Source organism: Lepidochelys kempii, chromosome 11 (assembly GCF_965140265.1).
Source record: "Lepidochelys kempii isolate rLepKem1 chromosome 11, rLepKem1.hap2, whole genome shotgun sequence".
Lineage (NCBI taxonomy): Eukaryota > Metazoa > Chordata > Testudines > Cheloniidae > Lepidochelys > Lepidochelys kempii.
Genome location: NC_133266.1, coordinates 35,613,271 through 35,640,100, shown reverse-complemented (window position 1 = coordinate 35,640,100; position 26,830 = coordinate 35,613,271). Strand labels below are relative to the sequence as shown.

The window sequence follows — 26,830 nt, the reverse complement described above, 5'->3', positions numbered from 1 at the left end:
GCTTTCAGCGTTATCTGGACCCTCCTATTTGGCCTGTAGTCTGCCCCCTGGGTCTTCACAAAGATGGTGGTGGTAATCATAGCCAGATTCAGGTCACAGGTATACCTGTATCCTTTCCTGGACAATGTCTTGATGAGAGCTCCATCCCCAGCAACAGCGTACAGAGAGACATCTCTGACTCTGCATCTGCTGCAGGTGCATGGCTTTGTTGTTAACGTCAAGAAAAGCTCCATCCACCAAAATAACTCACCTAGCAGTGGACATAGACACCACAGTAGCAAAGTCATATCCATCTTATGTGTAGGGATCACTCCCTGGACCCATTCATGCATCAGGCACCTTCAAGGCTTCATCTTAAAGGTGTGGGACCACTCACTAGAACACATGAAGAATTGCATAAAAGTCCCAACACAGATGCTGAGCTTCTTAAAATGGTGGTCAACCCAGGACAAATGTCTGCAAAGGTAGGCCCGTATGTCTTCCAGATCCTCTAGTTCTCACAACTGACGCCAGCTTGGAGGTCTGGGGAGCATGCTTAGGGTTCCAAAGAAGCTCAAGGCGTTTGGAGCCTGGAGGAAAGGGCTTGCAGCATAAACCTCCTAGAGCAGTTAAATTGGTGCTGCGATGGTTCCAATCCAGTCCAATCCACATCCTCATTCAGTCAGACAGCATGACCACAGTTGAATATGTGAACAACCATGAGGGAACAAGGAGCCAAGTGCAGAAGTAACGGAAATCATCTGATGAGTGGAGCACTTTCTCTTATCCCTCAGAGTGATTCACATAAAAGGAGACCTGAACCAAAAGGCAGACTGTCTTTCAGCAAGCACAAGGTCAGTAACCCCAAGTAGTGCCTGTATCAGGAGGTCTTCAAGTTAATCATCCAAACATTTGGCCTTCCTTCAATCAACCTATTTGTGAACCATAGGAGTGTGAAGAGATCAAAATACTTCACCAAAGAGGTGGACCCCAGATCCAGGGGGACAGATGCCCTGTTGCATAGATTGCTGCAGGATCTCTTATGTTGTTTTCTCCCTTTCCATTACAAGGGAAGCTGGTCCAGAAAATAAAGAGAGAGCAGGCAACAGTGAGACTGATAACCCAATGTTGGCTGGGGAGAACCCTGGTTTTCAGACCCGATAGAGCTTAAAATAGGACCTCTGCTACAACTTCCACAGTGACAGAACAGCCTCTCACAAGTTCCTTGTTATCATCTGCACCTGAACTGGCTGCATCTAACAACCTGGCTATTGAAAGGTAAACACTAATATTGCTGGGTCTGTCCTCTAAAGTCATCCAGACGCTACTTTCATCTAGAAGACTATTTGCACTAAAAGTATATTCCTCTATCTAGATAAGGTTCTGTGCCTGGTGCCAGAAATATAGGATAAATCCCAGGAATCCAGGAATTTGGGCTATTTTGGACTTTCTCCAAGAAGGCTTCAACAAAGGTCTCCAACCCAGCACCATAGCATGTCAGGTGTCCACTGTTAGTGTGATGTTTGCATGATCCCTGGGTTCCATGGCAGAGAGCCCCCAGGTAGCCAGATTTCTTAGAGTAGTCCCATTAGCCAAGCCAGCAGTCAGGACACTTTTTCCAAAATGGGACCTATCCCTTGTGTTGAGAATTCTAAGAAGTCTTCCCTTCGAACCACTGACACCAGAGTCAGCATTCCACTGGTCCATCAAACCTTGGTTTCTGATAGCTATCATGTCTGCCAGGCAGCTGTCGGAGCTGGCAACCCTATCTTTGCAAGAGCCTTACTGTGTGTTCCACAAGGACAAGATGGTGCTTAGAACTCCAGAATTATTTGTTCCTAAGGCAAACTCTTCCTTACATGCTCCCCAACAGAGTCTCCCTTCATTCTATCTGAGGCTACAATATGCCACTGAAAAGAGGTGGCACATGTTAAATTCAGAAGAACTCTGAAAATCCTCCTTATGGATTCTGTATGTTTAAGGTAGTCAGGTGCCCTATTCATATCCTCCCATAAAAAACGTCAAGTACTCAGAACTTTCAAGACTTCCATTGTTAGACGCCTTAGGCTATGCATTGTGAAGGCATACAAGGCTTGAAATTCTAGTTCTGAAAGGGGACAGGCAACCTCCATGCAGTCCTGACAACCTTGTGGGCAGAAAGAGCAAATGCATCCACATCAGAAATTTGTGAGGCAGCCATGTGGCCAACTGGTATTACCTTTATCAAGCACTATAAGGCAGATTTGCTATCTGTAGAGGCTTTCTTTGGCAGGAAGGTGCTGCAAGTGGTGGCCCAGAAGTAATATTGTCCTTTGAGCAAATCTTACAAATGGGGAAGGATACCATTTTTCTCCTTTCTTTCTGACCTTTTCTGTAACTTTCAGTACCTTTGTTCACTGCTAATTACTTCCCAGGCAACCAGAATTGTGGGAGATGCTGGGCTGCACAATGGATAATTTCTTACCAATAATTTCCTTTCTGCTAGCATCTCCCACAATTCTACCTACTCTGAATGGCTTATGAGCCAAAAAGTCAGATGCTGAGTGGGGTCTCTACTGTGTGACTGGTTTTCGGACCGCTGTACATAGTTGGTCTAGTTACCTCTGGAATATTTGAAACTCATATTGTTATACAAGTTTCTACAGCTTTGGAATAACTCATCTGGTGGTGAGTGGAAGTAGAGGGGGTGTAGCCATAGGTGCCAAGACTTTGATCTGCCTTTGTGAGCTGCAGAGAGGAGGGGAGCAGCCCAGATGCCCAGTACTGTGAGAGGCACTGCTAGCAGAAAGGACTTTAATGGTAAGACATTTTCTTTTTTGTGTCGTATGTAATAGGGAAGGTACATTAAAACTAAAAAGAAAACATACGCTTTTGTTAAGCCAAGCTTTTTGCTTGCTTTGAAAATCTTATGGTCTGTGTAACAAATACTGTGTGATAACTAACTGAAATCCCTAGAAGTTCCTGCTATACCAAAAGCTAATCATGCTATTCCTGACCAACTAAAAAGTCAGTTTTCTACACACATTGATAAAAACTGGAACACAAATGAACACTTACTGATCCTGAATCTTGCCTGTGCGCACACAGCAGTAGCTCATGAAATTGCATTGTGGTGAGGTATACTGTTTCTACTTGCGTGTATTGACTTAACAAAATACCCTGTCCGGCCTTTTTTTACTCTGGTAGTAGCTGTCCAATGTGTCCAATTATTCTCTTGGTGATAGCACTTGACATGACACCCCACTGGAGAATTTGTGATGTTGATTCATTGTTGCACAGGAAAATGGCTCAAGTATTAATTATTTGTATTGTGGTAGCACCTAGGAGCCAATCATGTGCCAGGACACTCTTGTGTAAACACACACAAAACAGTTCTTGCCCTCAAAGAGCTTACAGTCAAAGATGCTGCTCTGCAGATGTCACAAAACAGAAAGCAGCCACTAGCGTCTTACACCACTTGTGGTCATCTTGCGGCTTTTTGAGTACAAGTCAGTGGTTTTTGTGAAAGAAAGCCAGGACATGACATTGAAGTGCAGAAATATATAAGATGGAAATACAGACAGAAAGCATTCCTCCAATGACCGTTTTCATAGAAAGACAGCAGTTATGCATTTGTACAGCACAATGGGGTCCTGGCCTATGCTTGGTGTCCCTAGTTGTTACCATACTGCAATGCAAATAACAGTTATGCCTGTGAAACTTTGGGATGTCCTTGATACACTGTAGTGAGATTATATGTGACTACTTTCTAATCCATTCCCCAGCAAACACCAGCCTCCTAGCACCAGGGATTTTCTGAAAACTTTGGAGAAGGAAAGCAGTTCTGTTGGGCTCATCAGACACCTACTCAAAATAATAATGCAGGTTTTAGCTTGTATGTTCCAAGTGCAGAGGGCATCATGAGTATAGCAGTTGTGGGAAAGGCAGGACTGAGGATGAGGTCAAAAGAATGGCAGATCTGTGAGAGAGCTTAAACTGTGAGTTTAGGAGACAGGTTGAACCACTTGTGTTTATTTTCTTTCAGCTCCCAGCACAAGTTATGATTCTGATTCTGCCAGGCAGATGTGGTCTGTAGCTCATAGAATATAAGCCAGGAGGGCTGCCAGCTGTCTGACAAGAACATGGCTCAGTTTCAGTACGAACACAGGAAACTGAAGGACAAAGGGGTGTGAGGTAGGCCAGCACACGCTTTCAGTTTTGGGGTTGTAGAGTCGCTTGCCACTACCCAATGTGATACCTTGTCTTTTTAGGCAGGAGGGATTTAGTTGATAGAAGTGAGCTTTTTTTATACTCATATTTTCTCATAGTGTTGTCAAACATGGTATTTGGTGGAGGGTTCTTTGGCCATTATGATCAAAGGTCCAGGATAAATGTGAAACCAAAAGTAAGGAAGGATTCAGTTGAAGGTGGAGAGGACATACCAGAGCATATTACCTGGTCAGAGAGCACATCTGTTACATATTGGTGGTGATATTTTTTAACTTGGACAGCCTCTTCCCAATGAGGCACCCACGGCTGGTCCATGCCAGCTGACGTGGACTTGCAGGGCTCGGGCTACCAGGCTGTTTAATTGCAGTGTAGTCATTTGGGCTCAGACTGCAGCCTGAGTGCTGGAACCCTCCCACCTTGCAGGGGCCAGCCACAGGTTTTTAATTGCAGTGTAGACGTACCTTACAGCTTTTCATTCGAGACTAGCATCCCAGTTTTGGCGGTCAGGACAATCTCAGTTGGCACAGAAAAGGGAAGCTACCTTTTTTTAATCTTAAGATTGAAGAAATGGGTCAAAGGGATGGCCCAAGGTCAGAGCGGTTGGCTGTGGCCACCCTTTCCTGTAAATGTTAGGAAAAAAACATCCATTTGATTGTTGTTTGCTGTTAAAAGTTGCTGCCATTCTGAAAAAATTAATTAGTTAGAGATGTTTATTCTTGAGGGTATCCTGGGTAATGCTATTTTTTTCCATAGAGACATCCGTGGGGAAATATGGCTGAAAATTTGTTGCTGCAATGTGATATAGCTGCCCTTAAAGAATTTTTTAATGCACTCTGTGTTTGACTACAACAACAGTGATAAAGAAGTAAGGCTCAGGAGTTGGGTATGAAGTATAATATATGAATTAACTATATAAGTAAGGGAATAAACAATATGAGCCATTATAGAGTTATTGTATATATCTAATATAAAACCTCTATCAGTGGAGGGAGAAGTAGGCCTTGAACCCATAATATTTCATTGAGTATTCTATGAAATCAACTACTGAGTTAAAAAATTATTTCAGAGATCCTCCTTGAATCTGTGACTTTCTCCTTTGTTCTTATGAAATGACTGAAGAAAATTGTAACAATCCTTGTGGAAAAGTTAGACTTTAAAAGAAAATAATAACTTTGCTATATGTTGTTTGAAGCCATCTCATAGAAATCTAAAGCAAGGTTTTCTTTTAAATTCTATAGGCTTTTTTAAGAATAGGATATTTTAGAATCCCTGTTAAATTGTATGGGACTCTCCAATAATGGAAGTTCTCATGAAATAGTTCTTTAAAACATTTCTTCTCCTCTGTCTTTAAGGCTTGTGTGTGATGCTGGATGCCTGAGTCGCCCACACTGGACTATGCCTACACACTTCTGTCATATATTTAACGTCTTAAATATACCAAGAGTGTAGTTTTCTCCAGTTCCTTCAAGGCACTTTTTCTCTACTTGTTCCATCATTTAGGGAGGTAAAGGTTCTTCCTGGTTCCTGCACATTTACTCAAGGCTAAATTTCCTTGGTGTCTGGCTTTTTTGCTTGCATTTGTTTTGGTGATCTGCTCCTGTTCCCGAGGATCTATCTCCTGCTAAATCACTCCAGGGATGGTAGTATTTACAGTCTGGGGATCCTTCCGATACCACATTGAGCTCCCAGATAACAAGCTCTGACCGACTACTATTAAGATCACCTAGAACCTGAACCGGAACAGGTGGTTTGTTCAGGAGGGACCAGTCTAAAACAGTGCATACATTTAAAGAAAATATAATGGATTTGATGGTGTAATCAAGACTTGAATTGCCTCACTTTAAACTCTTAAGAATTTTGGACACACAAGGTTAAATTTAGTGTGGTCAGCTCAATAGCCAGGGGAGCTGTGATCTTGCACAGAACGTGAGAAAAATAAATTGAAAATCGAATGGGACTAGTTGAAGCAGGATTGAGCTAAGAGAGGCTATGTGTTAGGTATAACAACAGAGCTGGAGTAAACAATTTGTTTTTCAAAATGTTCTCAGCATCTCAAAGCCATTTATTAATCATTTTACAAAAAGCTAGATAACAGAGAAGAAGGTGAAAATAGAGGTTTTTTGTTGCTAGAAAGCGTGGTGTCTGTGGATACCTGTGAGTGATAGGTTTCTTCCTCATTCCTTTGCCATTTAAGGTACAAACTGGAGGAAATCAAGCCTGAAGGTGAAAAATCTGTTGGGGAATTTGGTTTTTCTTCCCCCTTACTTAAGGGCACACTTCACCTTGAGTTTTGTTTTGTGCTCTTTATCTTCACCCTGGCAAAGAAATTATTATGGAAGGAAATGCCAGTTTCCTTTCTCTTCTTTGGACTTTCTCTCTGCTTTGAGATCTGAAAGCTCTTGAGAGCACTGAAGTCAATGGGAATACTTGTGCTTAAATTATGCATATGCTTAAGTGCTTTTCTATAGTGGAACATAAGCCATTCGTCCCGGAACTGAAAGCCACAGTCTGATTTGTTATCCCCATACACCTAAACATCACACCATTAAAATACCCCCCAAACACTCTTTGGGTAGGGGATCATCTTTTTATTCTATGCTTGTACAGCATCTAGCATTGTGGGGTCCTGCTCCATGACTAGGGTTCCTAGGTGTAGGTGCTATGGTAATACAACTGACAAGACATTCTCATTCAGGTTGCACTGGCTACTGTGATCATAGACTACACAAACCCAAAGTTTTGCTTTCCTTCATTTCTGAACTCAGTACTGTGATGGCAGAGCAGTGATAAGAAGGGGAAAAAATACTAAAATCTTTGAACATTTGAACTACTTCCAGTTGACTACTGTTATCCCAGTGTGACCAAATATATATTTAGCTTTGGGTCTTAATTTTAACTAGGACTGCTTTCCCCCAAGGCTGGGAGGATCGCAGCCACTGCTCCCAAAAGGAAACGTAGGGTAGTAGTGGTTGGTGATTCTCTTCAGAGGGGGACAGGGGCATCCATCTGTCACCCTGACATGGCATCCTGGGAGGTATGCTGCCTGTCAGGGGCCCGTATCTGAGATGTTACAGAGGGATTGTTGAGAATCATCCAGCCCTCTGACTACTACACCATGCTACTCATCCATGTGGGCACTAATGATACAGCGAGGTATGACCCTCAGGAGATCAGAAGTGATTTCAAGGCTCTGGGAGTAAGGGTGAGGGAGTTGGGAGCACAGGTGGTGTTCTCTTTGATCCTTCTGGTCAAGGGTAGGAGCCCAGGCAGAGACAGATGCATCCTGGCCGTGAATGCCTGGTTGCGAGGATGGTGTTGCCAGGAAGGCTTCGGCTTCCTTGACCACGGGATGCTGTTCCGGGAAGGACTGCTGAGCAGAGATGGTGTCCACCTATCAAGGAAGGGGAAGAGCATATTTGGATACAGATTGGCTAACCTTGTGATTTTAAATGTTTAGGATAAGGTTTTTATATGGTTTCCCCTCATCAATATGGACTTTGGTACTTTTCAAAATGGAGCCAAATCTCCATTTTGTCCCCAGAGGTGGGAAAATTAAGGTGCCAAAGCTGTGGTGCGAGAGCTGGTTCAGACCAGTTGAGACTGGTTTGTAACTGCCATCCCCTCAGAACTTTCCCACCACTCACTCTTTATAAGGAACTGTGCCACATCATCACGGTGCTGTCCGCTCAGGAGGCAGCTGTGTGCGGTTGGGCTTTTGCGCAGGTCTCCAGATCAAGAGCTGTGAAGGATCCTGTGATACCAACAACCCACCTGCCATCCAGAGTCCTTTGGTCCATCAGCAGCTTCAGTCCCAGCAGCTTGTCACCATCCAGCGTTCCTCCCCAGAGGCCAGTGTTTGGCCCGAGGGTAGAAGGTCCTGGTCTGGACCCACTACTCACTACCATCTAACCTGTCCATCCGATTAGCAGTAGGCTATACTGGGGATTTGTTTTGTTCTGTTGCCAAGGGAGGGGTATATTGGGTCTGAGCTTCAAGCTCCTTTGTTGCGGTCCACTGTTTGCTGTGTTTTATGTGTTTGTTTGTGGTGTTCCTCTTATACCCCCCCCTTCATGTAACCAACCCTTAATACAGTACTTACCTGTTTCAACTTAACTTTTGTCTTTCCTCTTCTTTCCTGCACCACACTTCTGAGGGAAGGTGGGACACAGGAGCTCCTTCCTCAGGTGATAGATCCTGATAAATCCAAGAATCTGTACCTGTAAAAGGGAAACAGAGGGGATTTATTTAGTTTTAATTTTTCCCTGGTTACAGTTGGCATCACAGATTATTGGTATAGAAGGGTACAGCTTGCTCAGAAAGGACAGGCAGGGGAAAAAAGGAGGAGGTGGTGCCTTAAGTATTAAAGATGTATACACTTGGACTGCGTTTGAGATGGAAATAGGAGACAGCCTTGTTGAAAGTCTCCGGGTAAGGATAAAATGGGTAAAAAACCAGGGGTGACGTCATGGTAGGGGTCTACTACAGACCACCAAACGAGGAAGAAGAGGTGGATGAGGCTTTTTTTTAAACTACTAACAAAATCGTCCAAAGCACAGGACTTGGTGGTAATGGGGGACTTCAACTACTCAGACACGTGTGGCGGGAAAAGCACAGCAGGGCACAGATTATCCATCAAGTTCTTGGGATGTATTGGAGACAATTTTTTATTTCAAAAGGTGGAGAAAGCTACTGGGGAGAGGCTGTTCTAGATTTGATTTTGACAAATAGGAAGGAACTGGTTGAGATTTTGAAAGTGGAAGGCAGCTTGGGTGAAAGTGATCATGAAATGGTAGAGTTCATGATTTTAAGGAATTGTAGGAGGGAGAATAGTAAAATAAAGACAATGGATTTCAAGAAGGCAGACTTCAGCAAACTCAGGGAGCTGGTAGGTAAGATCCCATAGGAAGCAAGTCTAAGGAGAAAATCAATTGAAGACAGGTTGGCAGTTTTTCAAAGAGACATTATTAAGGGCGCAAGAGCAAATTATCCCACTGCATAGGAAAGATAGGAAGTATGGCAAGAGACCAGCCTGGCTTAACCAGAGATCTTCAATGATCTGAAACTCAAAAAAGAGTCCTACACAAAGTGGAAACTAGGTCAAAATACAACGGATGAATATAAACAAATAACATAAGTATGTAGGAACAAAATTAGAGAGGCCAAGACACAAAACGAGATCAAACTAGCTGGAGACCTAAAGGGTAACAAGAAAACATTGTACAAATACATTAGAAGCAATAGGAAGATCAAGGAAGGGTAGGCCTGATATTCAATGAGGTGGGGTAAACAATAACAGAAAATGTGGAAATGACAGAGGTGCTTAATGAGTTTTGTTTTGGTTTTCACCAAGAAGGTTGGTGGTGATTGGACGTCTAACAAAGTGAATGCCAGTGAAAATGAGGTAGGATCAGAGTATAGAATAGGGAAAGAACAAGTTAAAAATTACTTAGACAAGTTAGATTTCTTCAAGTCACCATGGCCTGATGAAATGCATTCTAGAATACTCAAGGAGCTGACTGAGGAGTTCTCAGCCATGAGCAATTATCGTTGAAAAGTAATGGAAGACAGGAGAGATTCCACAAGACTCTTGTGGAAAAGGGCAAATATAGTTCCAATCTATAAAAAGGGAAATAAGGACAACCTGGGGAATTACAGACCAGTCATCTTAACCTCTGTACCAGGAAAGATAATGGAGCAAATAAAGTAATCAATTTGCAAACATCTGGAAGATAAGGTGATAAGTAACAGGCAGCATGGATTTGTCAAGAACAAATTGTGACAAACCAATCTGATAGCTTTCTTTGACAGGGTAACAAGCCTTGTGGATAGGAAAGTGGTAGACATGGTATATCTTGACTTTAGTAAAGCTTTCGATACTGTCTCGCATGACCTTCTCATAAACAAACTAGGGAAATGCAACCTAGATGGAGCTACTATAAGGTGGGTGCATAACTGGTTGGAAAACCATTCCCAGATAGTAGTTATCGGTGGTTCACAGTTATGCTGGAAGGGCATAACAAGGGGGATCCTGCAGAGATCAGTTCTGGGTCTGGTTCTGTTCAATATCTTCTTCAATGATTTAGATAATAGCATAGAGAGCACACTTATAAAATTTGCAGATGATAGCAAGCTGGGAGGGGTTGCAAGTAGTTTGGATTATAATACAAAATGATCTGGGCAAACTGGAGAAATGATCTGAAGTAAATAGGATGAAATTGAATAAGGACAAATGCAAAGTACTCCACTTGGGGAGGAACAATCAATTGTACACATACAAAATGGGAAATGATTGTCTAGGAAGCAGTAATGCAGAAAGGGATCTGGGGGTTCACAGCGGACCAAAGCTAAACATGAGTCAAATGAATTTATTAGTCTCTAAGGTGCCACAAGTACTCCTTTTCTTTAAGTGTAACACTGTTGCAAAAAAGGTGAACATCATTCTGAGATGTATTAGCAGGAGTGTTGTAAGCAAGACCCGAGAAGTAATTCTTCTGCTCTACTCTGCGCTAATTAGGCCTCAGCTGGAGTATTGTGTCCAGCTGTGGGCACCACATTTCAGGAAAGATGTGGACAAATCTGAGAAAGTCAAGAGAAAAGCAACAAAAATGATTAAAGGTTTAGAAAACATGACCTGTGAAGGAAGATTAAAAAATTGGGTTTTATTTACTCTGGAAAAGAGAAGACTGACAGGGGACATGACAAGTTTTCAAGTACATAAAAGGTTGTTACAAGGAGGAAGGAGAAAAATTGTAGTCCTTAACCTCTGAGGAGAGGACTAGAAGCTATGGGCTTAACTTGCAGCAAGGGAGGTTTAGGTTGGACATTGGGAAAAACTTCCTAACTGTCAGGGTGGTTAAGCACTGGAAGAAATTACCTAGGGAGGTTGTGGAATCTCCCTCATTAGAGATTTTTAAGAGCATGTTAGAGAAACACCTGTGAGGGATGGTCTAGATAATACTTAGTCCTCCATGAGTGCAGGGGATTGGACTAGATGACCTCTCAAGGTCCCTTCCAGTCCTATGATTCTACGAACCCTAAGAGCTCTATTGACAACAAAGGAATTCCTCCTGCTTACATCACAGTTGAATTTTGACCCAAATTTCTCTCTTAGCACTCGGAACTTCTGTGATGGGGCTCAATCACCACCATGGCACCTCCTGCTGACCTTTCTGGGAATTAGCTCTGGTTTGCCAGTGCACCTTCATCTCGTGGCATATCGCCACCATCACTTCTGTCATCAGCACCAATGTCGCTCTGAGGACCATGGTGTCGTCTTCTGGACACAGCCTTCCAGCTGTGCCCCATGCGATTCTCTGCCTCCCCCTTCCAGGGGGCTGGCAGTCCTCTGTCCAGCCACTTGCCTCAGTGGCAGGTTGCCGTCCAGGGTCTAGCCACCTATATCAGTGGCAAACTGTAGCCCACACTCTAGCCACTTCCCTCAGTGGCGGGTGGGGGGACACAGACCCGGGCCCGCCCACTACTCCTGGTCCCGGCCCAGGGACCCTCTAGCCAGCAGCCACATGCTGCGTCACTTCCAACCCCTGCTGTCTGTTTCCCTGGTCCACTTCCCTGCAGCCCTAGCACCTTCTCTGCCCTGGTATCAGGGCAGCAGTCAGCCAAGAACTCAGTCATGCTCCCCTGATCCCATGCAGCACTGCTCTGACCAAGGTGCTGTCTCTTCTCCCTCCTTTAGGGCAACCAGTCCTCCCTCCTCGAACTCCAGGGAGTGACTGAAGCTGCTCTGTTCATCAGCCCTTCTTATATGGCCTTGGCCTGACCCTGATTGGCTGTCTCTATGCCTTCTCCTGACTGGGTGTCTCTACAAGCCCTTTCCTAATTAGCTGTCTCCTGTGCAGCCTCACCTGGGCTGCTTTAACCTTTCTTCTGCCAGTGTGGGTCAGATGCCCCACCACAGATCATTAGAATTGTTTTGTGGTAGTAACACAAGACAACAGCCAATGTGACTATACAGATATGGCAAAGGACATTTACTACTAGTTTGATCACATAAATGACTGTGTCATATGTGTGCAGTTTTAATAACTGTTCTGTCAATATTTGTCATGTGAAACAGATGTTAATTTACCACTCTTTCAACAAATGATCTTCATACTTCTTTCTGAAGCATTTGTCTCTTGACAAGTGTGTGGCTCTGGTCATTCCCAAAAGATGTTCTGATGGGGTTGGTGAGGAAGACTAGTTTGGGATTCTTACCTACAGTCTTTGAATGCTCACCGTGACAGCAGGCGCTATGGGTTCAGCAGGAGATTGAAGTAAAGCAGTGACGAGCCTAAGACCAGAAATTTTTCTTGTGTCTTGTGGGAATGTGAGTCATTCCTCTTTGTTCATGAGTATTAATAGTGACTCCAGTATCTCACTTAGAAATATTTCAGAGAACCACAGGGAGCATGATCATAAGCTTTTACAGCCAAAATAACTGAGGTCAACCAGAGAAACCAACGCAGTGGCAGACCACTTTCATCCTCTAATCATTAGAGAAGAGGGAAGACCAAGATTTCAAAAGTGAGTGTCTAAATTTGGGCTCCTAAATTCTTATTAGGCACCTCAATAAGCGACCTAATTCTCAAGTGCATCCAACAGTTCCTATCAGAGTTAATAGCAGTTGCTGCAGGCTAAGCATCTCTCAAAATCAGGTTTTATATTTAAGTGCTAAATATAGACTAAGGGGCAGATTTTCAAAAGGTATTTAGGTGTCTAAATAGGCAAACAGGCACCTACTGAGTTTTTCAAAAGCACCTAATCTAACTTCTACTGATTTCAAGGGGACTAAAGAATCGAATATGTGTGCCTAGCTGCATCTTCAGGTGTCTAAATATCTTTGAAAATCTGGCCCTGTGTATCTAGATCTTGATCTAATAGTCTGTTCTCTTTACCTATAAGCAGGAGTCTTCCACCCACCCACCCACATTTCAACTGAATAACCAGCAGCATTGGATTACACACATTATAAATCTGTGGAATAGTATTTTACTGTGGAGACAGGAATGTGTCATGTACCAAGAAATGCACATTAAAAACTCCCTCAGTCTTGGGGGGTGCGGGGTAGAGGAGAAAAGAAAAGAAATAAATTGAGCTAAACTACAAAAATAGTAAAATGATTCTGTCAGTGCAGGATTCTACTTCTACATTTTGCTATAATTAGAGAATGAGACACTGTAGGGATGAGCGCTTTTAAAGTTCTAAAGCCTATATTTAGTTATTTTTCACATTTGAATCTCACATTGAATCAAATGTTGAACAGTCACACATAGATAAGATGTCATGACACCTTTAAGTGTGAAGAATGCCCAAATGCTTTACAATATATAATTATTAGGGCAGTCGATTTATCACAGTTAACTCATGCAATTAACTCAAAAAAATTAATCATGATTAAAAAAATTAATTGCAGTTTTAATCGAACTGTTAAACAATAGAATACCAATTTAAATATTTTGGATTTTTTCTACATTTTCAAATATATTGATTTCAGTTACAACACAGAATACATAGTGTATAGTGCTCACTTTATATATTTTTATTACAAATATTTGCACTGTAAAAAAGATAAAAGAAATTGTATTTTTCAATTCACTTCATACAAGTACTGTAGTGCAATCTCTTTATCTTGAAAGTGCAACTTACAAATGTACATTCTTTTTGTTACATAACTGCACTCAAAAACAAAACAATGTAAAACTTTAGAGCCTACAAGTCCACTTAGTCCTATTTCTTGTTCAGCCAATCGCTAAGAGAAACAAGTTTGTTTACATTTTTGGGAGATAATGCTGCCCACTTCTTAATTACAATGTCACCTGAACGTGAGAACCAGCATTTGCATGGTACTTTTGTAGCTGGCATTGCAAGGTATTTACCTGCCAGATATGCAAAATGTTCCTATGCCCCTTCATGCTTTGGCCACCATTCCAGAGGACATGCTTCCATGCTGATGACTCTTGTTAAAAAAATAATGCATTAATTAAATTTGTGACTGAACTCCTTGCGGGGAGAATTTTATATCTCCTGCTCTAAGGTTTTACCAGCATTCTGCCAGATATTTCATGTTATGGCAGACTCAGATGACAACCCAGCACATGTTCAATTTAAGAACACTTTCACTGCAGATTTGACAAAATGCAAAGCAGGTTCCAATGTGAGATTTCTAAAGATAGCTAGAGCACTTCACCCAAGGTTTTAAGAATCATAAGTGCCTTCCAAAATCTGAGGGACGGGATGTGGAGCATGCTTTCAGAAGTCTTAAAAGAGCAACTCTCCAATGAGGAAACTGCAGAACCCAAACCGCAAAAAAATAAAAGAAAATCAACCTGCTGGTGGCATCTAACTCAGATGATTAAAATGAACATGAGTCGGTTCACTCTGCTTTGGATTGTTATCAAACAAAACCCATCAAGAGCATGGATGCCTGTCCTCTGGAATGGTGGTTGAAGCATTAGGGGACATATGAATCTTTATGACACCAACTACAACAGTGCCATGCGAACTCCTGTTCTCACTTTCAGGTGACATTGTAAACAAGAAGCAGGAAACGTTGTCTCCTGCAAATTGTAACCAAATGTGTTTGTCTAAGCAATTGGCTGAAGTAGGACTGAGTGGACTTGCAGACTCTAAAGTTTTATATTTTATTTTTGAATGCAGGTTTTTTTTAACATAATTCTACATTTGTAAGTTCAATTTTCATGATAAAGAGATTGCACTACAGTACATGTATTAGATTAATTGAAAAATATTATTCCTTTTGTTTTTTACTGTGAAAATATTTGTAATAAAAAATAAAGAGCACTATACACTTTGTATTCTGTGTTATAATAGAAATCAATATATTGGAAAATGTAGAAAACATCCAAAATATTTAAATAAATGGTATTCTATTATTAAGAGTGCGATTAATTTTTTTAATCACTTAACAGCCCTATTGTGAATCCTTTGCACTCTATGCTGATGAATCCTTCCAGATTCTCACACTATTTCTCGGTCATTTTACTTGCCTCTGCTGAAACCATATGATTGATTCTATGTGCTTTGTAACAATGCAGTCACCTCTGCCAGTGTTTCAGTATGTACCGTTGGAAGTCACTTTCTTTTAAGTATTACACAATAAACACCCAGAGATTTGATAAGCTTCTCAGCACTGTGCCTCCCAGTCTACATCTGTTTTATTATGAATTTCTTCAGTGGGGGTTTGTGTATATGTGATATGGAACATTCTTAGGAGCCAAGAAATGTGTTAGAACTAATATGTATTGGAAAGGGAATATTTATACTATCAGTGGAACAGAGAATGGTCTGCTAAAGGATACATTTTACAAATAAAGTAAAATTAAAGTAAAAGTAAAATTAAATTATTTAAATATGCAAGGACTGGATGATTGAGTAGGTGGGACTTGCAGCTCTAGAAAGAGGTGGAAGGTGCCTATGAACATTAATTCCTCCCACTCTTTTATGACACCTTTTCCTCCTCTTCTGTTGCTTCTCAGATAAAAAGGCTTTCTGTAACTTCCACATTAAAGGACGTTGGCCGGGAATTTAGACTCAAAATCAGGTCTCAATTAAAAATAAATATATAAAATGTTTAAACTAGAAACTTTCACAATTGGTTTAAAATGTCAATGAAAACTTTGGTTGGTTGGTTGTAAACATCCCCTTGTAGTGTGTACAACCTAAATATTTTATCACTGTTATAGTGCATCAGAACTAAACTAAAGTACTAAAAGTAAACAATTAAATCTTCCAAAATCTTTTCAGTTTAGCTATCTAAAGGGTTAACTAACCTAGGGAAAGCAAATTCTTTTAAAAAGATTTTTAAACTGACCTCAGATCTTTAACTGGGAAAGACGTGAACCACACAGTTGTGTCTTTTTCTGGGCAGATTTTTTTTTAGGTGTGTACCGTAATTTAAAATGTCTTTTAAAATGTCTGCTGATTTAGACTAATTTCAGTGGCTGTATTTATTGTGGTGTTTGGTACTCAGAAAGTTTTTTGTGTGGGTGGTGGAGTGTGGGAAATTTTTGCTTTCCCATGTGTATCAAATCCTTGAGCATTTCAACAAAGTGAAGCAAAATAATAACTGGAAATGGAAATTTCCCATTGCTCCACATTTACTGTCATTCAAGTTTGCAAACAGTCTTTGGAGTTTTTATCTTCTGAAACTCATGCTGTAGCTACATGTCCTGTTTTGCTTTATGTTTCCTAAAATGAGACACTTACACACATACTAAGCTGTGCTAACGTTCCCATAAGGCAATACATAAGGTTGCTAAAATAAGCCTGTTAAAGCAATCTAGAGTGATTTGGTGACTAGTCTTTTCATACTTGCAAATTTCTAGAAAAAGTGCAAGTATTTTTTCTCTGTAAATAAAATAAGACATTTGAGACATCCTGTGCCATAGAAACTGGAGGTTTTGGTGGTGGTGGGTTTTTTGTTTTTGTGAGTTTTTTTGTATTCTGGACGTACTGAATAAGGTACATTTTACTTATAACTCATTGTTTTCTGTCTGGCAGCAAAACAAAATTTAGTACAGTATCAGCATTCAGTTTTTTGTGCAGAATTTACTTAATTTGCATGGGAATTAGATTATATTTATGGCTGCATTTTATGAAATATAATTGGGATATATATGAAAATATGCAGCTGACTTTTCAGGCTGCACAGCATAACTTCAAAAACAGTGCAGGATAATGAAGAAAACATTGCTTTAAAAGTTTTTGATTTTATAAATTCCTACATATCCAGACCACTAGAACCTTCATAATATGTGAATTAGTAAATTTTAAAACTCCAGGATAATTATCACAACATACTATACTCTGTTCATTTATTTTGACAGTTGTCTTTTAGTTTTAATTTTTCATCATATACATGTACTAGGACTTACACTGTCAGATACGGTGTAAAAAGATTGAAGTCTTAGTAATAGGAAGCTGCGGCAGCCTGACATTAAGTCTTTGCTGAGAAGTAAGGAGATACCAACTTTCTGTTTGTGAATTGTAAGGTGTGAGATGTTGTGAGGGTCTACAGTTTATAAAGTACATAGATGCAGAAAACCCATTTTCTTTTCCCTTAACTTAAGAGGAAAACAAACAGGGAACAAGGTACAGATCCTTGGGTTGCTTATTGAGATGGGACACTGATCCTTTCACTTTTAGATCACTAGTTTAAGCTGATGATTACTTGGTGGTTTATGTGAAAGGAGGTAGTGGTCTCAGTCCATTACCTAGTGGAAACGTGTTAAACTACATTCTCAACTGGCGCATTTATCATGCATATTGGCAGTTTCAGCAAAGAGTCCAAGAGTTTTAATGGGCATAGATATTGAACTCACCCATTGGACAAAGTACATCAAGAACAGGCATGAGTCATGTTGGCAGGACAGTGTGATCTGATGAAAAGGATTATGCAGAGCTTAGGTCTCCACCAAGTATTATATACTGATTTAATTTAAGATCTGGCTAATGATGGTCACACTTCTTTTCTTACCAACCACCTATCATACTGGTGCAAGGCTATCTCCTGAATACCTGGTATAAAATAAGATGGTAGTAATATGACAATGGACTTTTAGCTGAGCAAAGAAGGGGAGAGAGAAATCAGCATCCTTGTATTAGAGGCAGGTTGCGATGAGGTTAGTCTGTGAAATGACTGAGGGCTTCCAATTAACCACACAAAGGAACGTTTCTCTTTATTCAGAGATGAGGACAAATTTTCAAGGCAAATTATTTGGGCTAATCTTTCACTGTTATGGGCAAAGTGTGTATGTGTGACAGGACATTTACTTTAGACAGGCCAAAATGTTATTTTACAATAACACAGAAACAAGTCACACCTCTTGTCACAATCATTTTTACAGCAGCACATCTTGTAACTTTTGCATTTTGTCATAGATTTTTCTAGTCATTTCAATGGCACAAATTTCCATTTGCTTGGGACACAAACCTAAAAAATTATCCTGTCAGAAAGCTAGAATTATTTAGCTTTACTATATACACAAATTTCCAATCCAATCTGATAGGAGGATTTTCCTAACCCCACTTCATGCATTGATAAATAACCCTCACCTTCCTTAGAGGCAAAGACTATGCCTGGACACTCAGTTATTAAAGATAATCTATTTTTTCCAGCAGTACGTCTGCTGTTTGTTAGAATTTTCCCCACTTAGCTTTCAAAACTAGAATACATTGAAACAGATTTTCATCAGGGGAAGCTGAGGGTGCTCAGCATCTTTCAGGAAGGTACTCAGCACCACACAGGACTGGCCCTTCACTTTCTTGCTCTTGTATAATACAAATGCCATAAAGCCTAACTCAGAGAAGGGACTTTGTTGAGTAGAAGTAGGTCTCTAAGGCAAAGAGATAAGCCATCCTATAATGGCTTAAATATTTTTAGATACAGTGAGCAGGATTCTCTGCTCTATTCTAGATCCTTTGTGCTGCTCTGGAGATATAAAAAGGGATAGAAACAGACAGTGTCGCACCTGATGAACATTCTTGGAGCATGGGGGAATCCTCCACTAGTGTGGAGCTGGCTATGACAGCACTTATGCCGTCTCTCCACCCGGCTACACAGAGGGTGTGCCAGGGCAGGAAATGGAGTAGCCTGAGCAAAACAGTGTTCCAGCTATTTTCAGCTGTCACTCAACCCTTAGGAGTCAGTACCAACTGTCATATATTGGGGCTGGCAAAGAGCCCATCTGAGAAATAGGGAGCCACAGCCAGATTCCTTGTGGCCATCTGCTCCCCGTCAGTGGAAAATGAATGCAGTGAGAATCTGGACAACTATACTTGTTTCAGTAATGAATATTTTCCCAGTAGCAAAATGCTATATTGCCATAATGCTACATACCAGTTGAATGGAAAATTGTACTTGTCATGCAATTACATTTCACCTGTCAAAAATCTAGACCAGACAGACAAAAACCTTTTGTTCAAATATTCTTTTTATTCTGACTTGCAATTCAACAGTATTTTCTCCTGAATTATTTCTGCTGATTCATGATTAACCTACTTTGTATTTCAGATTTTTAATGCAGAATGTGTTTCATTAGCACTCTTTAAATGAAATTACCTTTGTGGTGGTATTTTGAGATTGCCTTTTAATGTCTTTTTAATGGTAATTTAAAACTTATTCCATGCTGAATAACTGTAGAATCCTTATGGAGGCACATATGGCATCCGCATGAATATCAAATGAATGCATAATGATCAGTGAAATTTCTGTGATTTCCACATGAATCAACAGTGACGAGACACTTAATGTTACACTCAATTACATCATGTTTAATTTATGTAGAAAAATTTGGACATTGTGTTTAAAATGTCTTTAGTAAGTCATTGGGACTAATTGAACCTCCATTTCTGTGACAAATTGCACTGCAAACATTACATTCTGTTTTTACCCAACAGTTAATGTAGGTGAAAGCCTGTTTGCAGAGGGTCAACAATTTTTGATATATTTTCGCTGTTGCTCCCTGAATAATGGAATCAAATTACAGCATCTATTAAATTATTTCTGTTTGCTTAGATGCGCAGCATCCCAAACAATGGAAGAATAACCTATAATCATTTCTGAACTCTAGATACTATTCTTCGTATGCTAAAATATAGTTTATGCAAAGAAAAGTGTTGGTGCGATGCCAAGGGACATTCGAATAGCTGGGAATGACCGAGATGCAGGGACACTCTGGTTACCTCTGCTGTCCCGATTACATCCCCTGAACTGGCTACCGGTGCTGTGTGTGTTGGGGCAGGACGTGCTACAGCCACTGAACGTCACCCAGGAATTACCCTACACAGACAGAATTCCTCCCATGGTAAGCTGAGCCAACCTGGAGCAATGTAAAGTGCAATAATGGAGTAGTGCAAAGCTACCCTAACGTAGGCCAGGATCTGGCCCGTTTAGTACAGCGTGGATGCTGTCAATATATAAACCAGTTACAGAGGGCTGTGTGGTAGCCCACCCATGGGTCAGGGGGTTGAATTCCATTCTGCTTCCCCTTTTTCCACACTTAGTGACCTGCACAACATCCAATTGCTTTGTGCATGTTGGTATCTATAGAACATATTGGGTGGGGGAATTTCACCTCATATGAATATACCACATTACCAGAGTAATTTGCTGCTCCTTTTGGTCCACTCTGATAATGTTTGATAACTAGAGAAGTATCTAACAAGCAGTTGACCAACAGTTTTGTCAGAAGATCTGTAAACAGAGACTTCTAGAATGATGATAATCATAACCATAGCAGCTCTTATTTGCCTGGATTGCTGAAAAAATGCAAATCCAGACCTTTAGTAATTGCATCTCAAGCTTTCATTTTTCCCAGCAAAGCATGAGAGAGAAATTCTTACCTTGCTGTGAAGCTGTAAAAGATAGGACACTTTTTCTCATGATAGTAGACTTCATTCTTTTTAATAAATGAATTAACAGAGAAGAATATACTTTTGGAAAACTTTCTATTATTAATTTTGTTAAAAGTACCCTTTTCCTGCTTTGATCATTTTAATTATTCCATTCATATGATTCTCAAACACTAAATTGTGTTAATTTAATTGAGCCTCAATTTGTATAAAGTAAAATATTAAATTAATGTCTAACTTGGCATTTATGAAAGTAGAATACATATTATTCCTGAAGTGATGCTTATAAACAGTAGTGCTGTAAATCTTGAAACACAAGAGGCATGTTGCAGCAACCTGAAACATTCTACTCTTCAGTAGATTTCCCTATTAACTAATTGTTTTCCCCAGTTTAAGAAATTGTGCTAATGAAATGGACTGAAACATACTTTTCTTCTAATGTCATTTTGGAAAACAGAGGGGTTGAAAGTCTCACATTTAAATGGTGCTTTTCATCCAAAATGGGACACCAAGATGTTATAAAACAGTGAGCCAGTTTCTGCCCCCCTCCTTTATACTCATTTAACCCCCCTAAATCATCTAAGAATGTAACTGATAGCAGAAATGGGCCCAGGCATATATACAACTCACTTCACCCACTGCTGAAATGGAATTACCTTTGGAACATAATGTAGTGAATGACTTGCTACTTCCAGCTACACTATATCCAATTAAAGCCATTATGGGTGGCCAAATGTGAACTGGCATTTAGCCAACGCTTTGGCTAACAAAAAGCACCATAGAATCTTTAGTGGTTAGGACCTACGGTGACCCCCCAGGGGTTCTGGGACAATTTGTATAGTGGGGATTCTCTGAGCCATTGAACCAAACTGTAAACCCTATATATGATGGAAGCCGTTTCAAGCCAGAGGGTGCTGCTGCACCCCTAGTTCCAGCACCTAGGATGACCCCTAGCATTAGGCTAAATCCTTATTTTTGCCACTTGCCCTCTGACTCAGAGGGAAATGACTTCTGAGTTTCAAACACCACTTTGTGCAGCTCCTGAGGGAATCAGTTATAGGATCAACCATGGCTGGCCCTTCTTGACTGATGAGATGAAAGCTCAAAGACTGCAGATTAGAAGGGTGCGTGAGATGCATTTGCTATAATTTTACCAAGATCAAAATTTTAAAAAATGAATGGGTTGATTTTTGTTATAATTAAGAATGCTTGTAAGTACAATGGCATATGGCTATATCAATTAATTTGTCAATAGGGCTCTGCAGATTGAGTTTTCACAAAGTGGAGTCACAAAATAACCTGCCAACTCTCAGATCTCAAAATATCCTTCTGCTTCAGAAATTTGTCGGATTCATCACCTGCATTTATTCATTTCTATTCTATTCATTTCAAGTGTTTACAAATTGTTTATGAATTTGTAAAATAGTAGTTTTTCCTTCTTTTTCTGCTGAGAAACTTTGTAGGACTTTTCAGGACAGGTTGGAATCATAGAATATCAGGATTGGAAGGGACCTCAGGAAGTCATCTAGTCCAACCCCCTGCCCAAAGCAGGACCAATCCCCTAGAGTGCCATCATGTGAAAGACAATTCTCTAGAACTGTCTTGTACATTACCAATTTATTGTGTAATCATTTACACAACACCAAAAATAACTGGATTAGAAATTTACTTATGAATTTGTCACTGTAAAAATAAGACAATTAAAAACAAAGATTTCACTGTCTAAGCTGGGATCCAACAATTCCTAAACAGCCTGGAAAGAATGCAGAGCAAACAATGAAACTTAATGGATAAGATCTAACATTTCTATGTTGGTTCTAGTCACATACATGATGATATCCCAGTTTTGTATTTGCCTTTTTGCTTTCCAAATTGGAAATCTAAGGAATTCAAAATCAGCTAGATTCAAGGCCTAAACTATGTAGCAGGGTAAACTAAATACTAGCGCAGGAACCCTAGAATTATGCACCACTGCCTGCCAAGACTAGTATTCCTTGTGTTTATATATTTATATTACACTGCTTCCCTATTTTCAATGTGTGGCAGCATTTGGCATTGGAATCCCACAGTTGCAGGGTACAAGTTGCTACAGTGAAAATCTTAGTAGGAGGGGCTGCATTTCTTATTCCTCACCTCAGCAGAACTTGCACTTTACTGTCCCTTTTCCAGTAGCTGTCACTGCATCATCCAACAGTTCTATGGAATTTCGGTAGCTTGATGTTTCTGATAAAATGATCAGTAATGAATTAGATGTTTGTATTTAAAGGATCTTCACTGACCTAAGGAGGAGGTAAAAATGCCAAAAGCCACATGGGCTCCCATCTGGTGCTATCTCCCACCACTGCTGAGAATTTTGGGAAAAAAATCCCTGGCGTAGACACAGCCTTAGAAACCTGTACACGGTGATTTTAAATTATTTATTTTTGTTGTTATACTTGGTGTTTTTATATAGTTTTAATTAGAAACAGTGATGTGATACCCATACTGAGATAACCCTCAGAAAAATCACAAAACTAGATTTGTGTGAATGATCATTATATTAAAGTACAAGGAAAGGCACAGTTTGCAGATTACACAAGGAATCGTATTCAGGTTTCCTGTGCAGTGGTAGAAACAAGAGCACATAGGCCTGTCATGGAGCTCATCATTCACTGCTGGTCTGCTGCCTAATCCTGGTTGCTCTGGGGCTTATCTTGAGGCCTATAACCTCCCGTCCATGGTTTTCACACTGTCACTCTGTCCCTGTTTGCCTGCCTACAACCTTTCTCCCAGCCTCAGGAACCCCATCATCCTCCTCATGACTCAGCCCTCTTTCCGTGTCACTGTCCACGTTTCCCCATTCCAGGGGTTAATACTGTGGTCCAAATCCTACCACTTCCCAAGGGGTAAATTGGGGAGACCCAGGCCCACCCACTACTCTGGGTCCTGACTTAGGGACCTTGTAGATAGCAATCTCATGCTGCGACTAACTTCTCACCATGCTGCTATGTTTCCTGGGCCACTTCCCCACAGTCCCTGTACCTTCTTCACCCTTGGTCAGAGCATGCAACTACCCAGTCCAACAGGCCAGACAGGCACTCCTTCTTGGGATGTATTATCAGGCTTGTGGTAAGCAAGACACAAAAAGTAATTCTTCCACTCTTCTCAGCACTTACAGGGCTTCAACTGGAGTTTTGTGTCCAGTTTTGGGCACCTTCAGGAAAGATATGGAAAAACTGGAGAAAGTCCACAGGAGAGCAACAAAAATTATAAAAGGTCTAGAAAACATGACCTATGAGAAAAGATTCAAAAAATTGGGTTTGTTCAGTCTGGAGGAAAAGAAGACTGAGGGTGGACATAGTAGTCTTCAAGTATGCAAAAGGTTGTTATAAAGGGGGTGGGGAGGGTGATAAATTGTTCTCCTTAACCTCTGAGGACAGGACAAGAAGTAATGAGCTTAAATTGCAGCAAGGAAGATTTAGGTTGGACATTAGGAAAAACTTCCTAACTGTAAGAGTAGTTAAGCAGTGGAACCAATTACCTAGGGAGGTTGTAGGATCTCAGTCCCTGGAGGTTTTTAGGAATAGGTTAGACAAACACCTGTCAGGGATGGTCTAGATCAGGGATGGTCTAGATAATATTTAGTCCTGCCTCAGTGCAGGGGACTGGATAATATGACCTATCCAGACCCCTTCCAGTCCTACGTTTCTAGGAATCTATGATTCTGTTTCTTTAGAAACTAAGTATAAAACATTATTATGGTTGAGAGGAGGTCCAATGATTAGGACACTAGTTTTGAACTCAGTAGACAAAGGTTCAGTTCTTTACTGCCTCTCCGACTTTTGTGACTCTGGGAAGGTCACGTACTTAGGGTCACATTTTCAAAGGTATTTGGGTGCCTAAAGGCGTAAACATCTAGTGAAATTTTTCAAAATGCCTAACTCATTCCTAGAGGCTTAAATAGCCCACTATGTGCCGATCTACATTTTTAGGCATCCAAATACCTTTGAAAATCAGGCCTTTAGTTTCTCTGTGCCTAAGTTCCCTGTATGTAAATAGGATAATAGCACTTCCTGACCTCACAGGTGCGTTCTGAGGATAAATGCATTTAAGAGTGTGAGGTGCACAGATCCTGTGGTAGAAGAGGGTCATAAAAGTACCTTAGCTAGTTTGCTGGCTTAGAAGTGGCTCCTAAACCCACTTGTATTAATAACTCAGTGCTGCTGCCTTCCCTCTGGGTCAACATTCTTATTTTAAAACAACATGTGCAGTAGATTGCTTTTACAAAGGTTCTTGAATACAACAGTCACCTTAAAGCTGCCCTCTGGTAAAACCATTGAGAGGGAGCAAGAGTTGATTACCTCATATGACCTCCCTTGGGCAAACTCAGGGGATTAGCTGGTACCAGAGAGTGCTAAGTATCTTGATAATAGATGATGTTTTAAAGATGGTGGTGGATATTTTATCACAAATTGCAAAGAAGGGGCTGTATTCTAGGAATACTATCTATCTGGATAAGCATTTGTTTTTGCTCTGTTATTTTTGAGGAATGGTGGTGTCTCTATTGTTAAGGTTCAGTGGAGCTGTCCGTTTAAGACCCAATTTTTGAAAGTACTCAAGATGCACATGCATAGACATATTGATTTGAAAAGTGCTGTGCTACCAAGGGCCAGTATAGATTTGGTGGGTCCCAGGGGTAAGGAGATACAGTGCCCCCATAATGACCAGCTTTTAAAATTTTCTCATCCTTATAATGTTTTTTGAGCTCAGAGCTGGGGGGGGGGTATGTGGAATATAGGCCTAAGACACTCAACAGAATTAATATTAACAACAAGGGGGAAGGAAGCAAGCCAAAATAGGGAAGGAACAGGTTAAAGAATATTTTGATAAATTAGATATATTCAAGTCATCAGAACCTGTTGAAATTCATCCTAGGGACTATCTGAGGATCTAAGGCGCTATCTGAGGCAGTCTCAGAACCATTAGAAATTATCTTTGAAAACTCATGGAGGGTGGCTGAAGTCACAGAGGACTGGAGAATGGCAGTGCTATTTTTAAAAAGGAGAACAAAGAAGACCTGGGAAATTATAGACCAATCAGCCTAACTTCGATATCTGAAAAGATACTAGAACAACTTATTAAACAATCAATTTGTAAGCATGTAGAGGATAATAGGGTTATAAGGAACAGCCAGCATGGGTTTGTCAAGGACAAATCATGCCAAACCAACCTAATTTCCTTCTTTGATAGGGTTACCGGCCTAGTGGATAGGGGGCACGCAGTAGATGTGATATCTTGATTTTAGTAAGGCTTTTGATATAGTCCCACATGATATTCTCATAAGGAAACCTGGGAAATGTGGTCTCCATGAAATTACTATAAGGTGTGTGCACACCTGGTTGAAAGACTGTACTCCAAGAGTAGTTATCAATGGTTTGCTGTCAAACTGGGAGACCATATCTAATGGGGTCTTCGAAGGGTCAGTCCTGGTTCCAGTATTATTCAATATTTTCATTAATGACTACTTGGATAATGGAGTGGAGAGTATGCTTATAATATTTGCAGATGACACCAAGCTGGGAGAGGTTGAAAGCACTTTGGAGGGCAGGATTAGAATTCAAAATGACCTTGAGACATAAGAAAAATTGGTTTGAAATCAGGAAGATGAAATTCAATAAAGACGTGAAAGTATTCACTTAGTAAGAAAAAAATCAAATGCACAACTACAAAATGAGGAATAGCTGGTTTGGTGGTAGTACTGCTGAAAAGGATTTAGGGGTTATAGTAGATCACAGATTGAATATGAATCAACAGTGTGATGCAGTTGTGAAAAAAGTTAATATTCTGGGTTGTATTAACAGGAGTGTTGTATGTAATTGTCCCACTCTACTCAGCACTGGTGAGGTCTCAGCAATTCTGGGCACCACACTTTCGGAAAGATGTGGATAAATTGGAGAGAATCCAGAGAACAGCAACAAAAATGATAAAAGGCTTAGAAAACCTGACCTATGATGAAAGGTTTTTAAAAAGTTCTTAGACTTTCATTCTGGTTATATAAAGTGGTCTACTGCAAGCACTCTCTGGTACGAAAGCAGGATAGAAACACAGCTTGTCAGTTTTTCAAAATGCTACATTCAGATTGGCTTGAAATTTGCCATATTAACCATGGCTCTGCCCCTGCGGGCACAGCAATAGGGAAAGGGAATACAACAGTATCTTGCCCTGCCCTAAACAAACTTGTCATTTTCTTGGTGCCCAACACAACTCCTAATCAATGTCCCTATTCCCACAG

General features: G+C 40.6%; 1 long non-coding RNA gene across 2 annotated transcripts in view; it reads right to left on the bottom strand.

Moving 5' to 3' along the window:
- Positions 1 to 6,159: 6,159 nt before the first annotated feature.
- LOC140895593 (uncharacterized) overlaps positions 6,160 to 26,830 on the bottom strand; it is a 32,369-nt gene continuing 11,698 nt past the window's right edge. Inside the window, exons 3-5 of one of the 2 annotated variants that reach the window (XR_012154280.1) lie at positions 22,693 to 22,782; positions 8,288 to 8,405; positions 6,160 to 7,579 (exon numbers count right to left, since the gene is read on the bottom strand). This is a non-coding gene — a long non-coding RNA (uncharacterized lncRNA). The remainder of the gene's footprint in view (positions 7,580 to 8,287; positions 8,406 to 22,692; positions 22,783 to 26,830) is intronic. The other variant, XR_012154279.1, reaches the window with a different exon arrangement.